Source organism: Topomyia yanbarensis, chromosome 1 (assembly GCF_030247195.1).
Source record: "Topomyia yanbarensis strain Yona2022 chromosome 1, ASM3024719v1, whole genome shotgun sequence".
Lineage (NCBI taxonomy): Eukaryota > Metazoa > Arthropoda > Insecta > Diptera > Culicidae > Topomyia > Topomyia yanbarensis.
The window spans coordinates 91,068,610-91,073,500 of NC_080670.1; the positions used below are offsets into that span (position 1 = coordinate 91,068,610).

Genomic DNA, 4,891 nt, shown 5'->3' on the forward strand with positions numbered 1-4,891 from the left:
TTCCTATTAAACTTTATTTATATTATATAACTAATTTAATTCCGTTATTTTTTTTCACATATAAATAATAAATAAATTATTATCTAAAAATGAATTGCCTGATAAAAAGGATTATCTTGATAGGATAAATCATAAAGTTTTGCTTTATTCATTATATTTAATAGAATTAAACTATTTCTAAAAATTTCAAAAATTTTTGTGCTTCATACACAAAAATATATCTTTATTTATTTATATATATATATATATATATATATATATATATATATATATATATATATATATATATATATATATATATATATATATATATATATATATATATATATATATATATATATATATATATATATATATATATATATATATATATATATATATATATATATATATATATATATATATATATATATATATATATATATATATATATATATATAAAATAAGCTAATTAAGCTTTTAGGTTCATACCCTAATTATAAAGGTTATAATCCTTTTTTTTTAATTATAAAAATTTCAAATAATCTTTTTTTTATTATATTAATTTGTGGTTCATTAATTACAATTTCATCAAATTCTTGATTTAGAGCTTGAATAGGTTTAGAAATTAATTTACTTTCATTTATTTCCCTAATAAATGAAGGTAAAAAAAATCTTCTTACCTCAGAAAGTAGATTGAAATATTTTCTTATTCAAGCTTTTGCTTCTTCTATTTTATTATTTTCTATTATTTTTAGAATATTGATTTTTAATATAAATTGAATAATAATTAATAATTTTAATGAATGATTAATTTTATCTACTCTATTACTAAAAAGTGGAGCTGCCCCTTTCCATTTTTGATTCCCTGGTGTAATAGAAGGATTAAATTGAATTAATGCTTTAATTTTAATAACTTGACAAAAAATAGCCCCTTTAATATTAATTTCATATAATTGAAATTATTATTTACTTATAATTTCTATTATTCTTTCAGCTATTATTGGAGCATTAGGAGGATTAAATCAAACCTCTTTACGAAAATTAATAGCTTTTTCTTCTATTAATCATTTAAGTTGAATATTAATAGCTATAATAAACAATGAATTATTATGATTAAGATATTTTTTTATTTATTCTTTTATATCAATATCAATTTTATTAATATTTAATAATTTTAAATTATTTCATTTTAACCAAATTTTTAATTTTAATATAATAAACCCATTAATTATTTTTTTTATTTATTAATTTATTATCTCTTGGTGGATTACCTCCATTTTTAGGATTTTTACCAAAATGATTAGTTATTCAAAACCTTATTAATATAAATCAATTTTTTATCTTATTTATTATAGTTTGTTTAACATTAATTACTCTTATTTATTATTTACGACTATCTTATAGAATTTTTATATTAAATTATAATAAAAATTCATGAATATTATTAAATTTATACTCTAATAAAAATTTAACTTTAATTTTTTGTATAATTTTTTTTTTCTATTATAGGTTTAATAATTATTTCTTTAATTTATATTCTATTTTAAGAATTTAAGTTAATTAAACTCTTAGTCTTCAAAACTAATTATATTTGTTATAATCTTTTAATTCTTATTTTAATAAATTATTTCTTAATTTATTAAAATTCATGCGACAATGGTTATTTTCAACAAATCATAAAGATATTGGAACATTATATTTTATTTTTGGAGCTTGATCAGGAATAGTAGGAACTTCTTTAAGAATTTTAATTCGAACAAAATTAAGTCATCCTGGTGCTTTTATTGGTAATGATCAAATTTATAATGTTATTGTTACAGCTCATGCATTTATTATAATTTTCTTTATAGTTATACCTATTATAATTGGAGGGTTTGGAAATTGACTTGTTCCATTAATATTAGGAGCTCCTGATATAGCATTTCCTCGAATAAATAATATAAGTTTTTGATTATTACCACCTTCTTTAATATTACTCCTCTCAGGAAGCATAGTTGAAAATGGAGCTGGAACTGGTTGAACAGTTTACCCCCCTCTATCTTCAGGAAATGCCCATGCTGGAGCTTCAGTTGATCTTTTTATTTTTTCTCTTCTCTTCTTATATATATATATATATATATATATATATATATATATATATATATATATATATATATATATATATATATATATATATATATATATATATATATATATATATATATATATATATATATATATATATATATATATATATATATATATATATATATATATATATATATATATATAACCCTTGCTCGATAAACTGCGAAGACATTTTCCTCATGTGGTACTTAGCGCATATGCGGATGACATATCTATGTTCGTCGGAAGTGAATCTCAGCTACTTGCAATTCGAAATATCTTTGCCGATTTCACAACTGTTTCTGGAGCAATACTCAACACGCAGAAAACTAACGCCCTAAAGATCGGCACTTTGAACTTGACACCACGTAGCGAGTGGTTGCAAATGCAGTCATCGGTGAAAATCCTCGGAATCCATTTTGCCGAAGATTTCTCAAGCACTGTTGAGCAAAACTGGATTGCGGTTCTACGAGGAGTTCAAACAGGCATGTGGATGAACAACTCTCGAAATCTTAACATCATACAGAAAATAACTTTATTGAACACGTTCATTACGTCAAAAATATGGTACACAGCATCAGTGATCCCTCTACCAAACAAATACGGCGGGAAATTTATTTCGCGAATCGGCTCGTTTCTGTGGTATGGGAAGAATTTAACCCGAATTGCTTTCGAAACATTAATTCTACCTAAACGTCTAGGAGGATTAAACCAACACTCGCCGCCTATTAAAGCCAAGGCCCTACTAACAAACCGCATGATGAAAATCGGTTCAGATCTACCCTTTTTGTAGGGGTTTCTAGAGCACAACGCAAACCCTCCAAATCTCTCATGCATTCCAAGAAAATATGAGCACATCCGTACGGTGGTCAAAGAGACAGCATTCCTAACGGACGAAATAGCTAGGGCACCTTCCTCTAGTGTAATATACAACTACTTTTTGAAACAGCTGAAGGAGCCCAAAATAATCAGGGAAAATCCACAACGCGATTGGAGGAAAATTTTCAAAAACATACACTCGAAGCAATTAAGCTCACGCCAACGATCAGTGTGGTTTTCGGTGGCGCATCGTAAAATTTTAACCAACGAGCTTCTACATAGAATGAACAGGAGAGCGGACTCCAACTGCAGCCAGTGCCCCGGCCAGACAGACACCATCGAGCATCATATATTCCAATGCAGCGAAAACAGGACCATATGGACATTTCAACGTAGCGCTTTCCTGGCTCTAGATCGACGGCTTTCACAACTTCATCAGGAGGACTGGATATACCCGGCTGTCCAAAATCAATCCAGACATACTCGCCAGCATATTCTCCAAGCATTCTCTACAATGTTATTGTATATGACAACTATTACAGCCAACGAAAAGAACATAGCTAATTATAAGTTTTATGTGACATGTAACTAGTTTGTAACAATCAGGACAATGAATGTTTTACAAAAAAAAACAATATTAGGCGTAACGTCCGGTAACGCAGAAATGCAAATATTTGATGAAAAAAGTTTGTTAAACAGTTGATCTCGTGTACTGGCCTTGTCAAATTTGTTTGTCAAACACGTTTATTTGATCAAATTTTGCTTCATCAAATATTTTACGTTATGACAAACAGTGTACTGGTAGCTTAAGTCCAATCATACGGCTTCATCCCACCCCGGCAGCAGATGAGCGCTGGCGAATGTTCTCAGCCACCTGGAGGAGGAGGTTCAGCGCGGAAGAAATGTAACCAGACTTCACCGACCTGGTGACTGAACTTTTTTGATAATCTCATAGAGATTGGATGTGAAGGTGGGCGGTTGGAGTTCTGGGAGGGAACGACTGGTAACTTTAAGGTAAATTGTATGTCATTTATTTTTTATTACAACTGTTGACGGACGTTTCATTGCAGGATATATATGAAGCCGAATACACCCACAACAATGGGGTAACTAACATAAAGCTCGCTCGTGATAGTCGCACGGTTGAGTGGACGAATCGATTCTCTGAGACTGGAATCGTACACGCAAGGTTGTTAGATCGATTGGGGATTTACGTCTGCATATGGGCGAAGTAAGTTCTATGTTTCAATCAATTTTTTAAGTTCACCTAGGGCGCAGAACAGACAGATTTTACCTGTTATTTTAAAATACTGTATATTCTAAGTCATTTAATTTTCAGTCTGCAATAAGTATGGCATCAAGTGCCTTAATTCTTATTCTTTTTTAGCCCACGTACGCACCGGTTCGCAGGAAGCATTAGTTCATTTGAGCAATCCGTCCACAGCGTTGCCAGCTCAACACAACGCATCCGAGGAGGAGCTTCGATGTATCCTAGAGTTTCACCAGCAGGGTCACCGGTTACATGTTTGGAAGTGGCGGGCGGTACAGTCATGACTGGCAGCCAGGGCCACACTGTTAAAGTGTTCCGAATCGATAGCCACCTATTGCAGTTCACACGCCTGCTACCATTCCTTGACCTTTCGTGCAGCTTATTGTGTCCCATCAAATGACTACGTTCAATGAATCTTTTTCCACACAAATCACAGCCATGGGGTCGTTCGCCAACATGCCTGCGATTATGCTGGGTCAAATGTGTTCTTCGAAGAAACTCCTGCCCGCAGAGGTCACATTTGTACGGGCGTTCTTTGTATGGATTTGCATGTGCCCAGTCATGTGAGAATATTTTATAAACCCGCCACCACAGACTTCACATCTGAATTCTCGATCTTTGCTGTGGATAAGTTTGTGCTGCGTAAGTTCTTTAGATTCAAGAAACTTTGTACCACAGATGTCGCAACTAAATATTTGATCCGCAAGATTCATA

At 30.8% G+C, this 4,891-nt stretch overlaps 1 pseudogene; it reads left to right on the forward strand.

Moving 5' to 3' along the window:
• The window catches only part of LOC131696369 (NADH-ubiquinone oxidoreductase chain 2-like), a 2,672-nt pseudogene extending 1,143 nt beyond the window's left edge, over nt 1-1,529 (forward strand).
• Nucleotides 1,530-4,891: the final 3,362 nt, after the last annotated feature.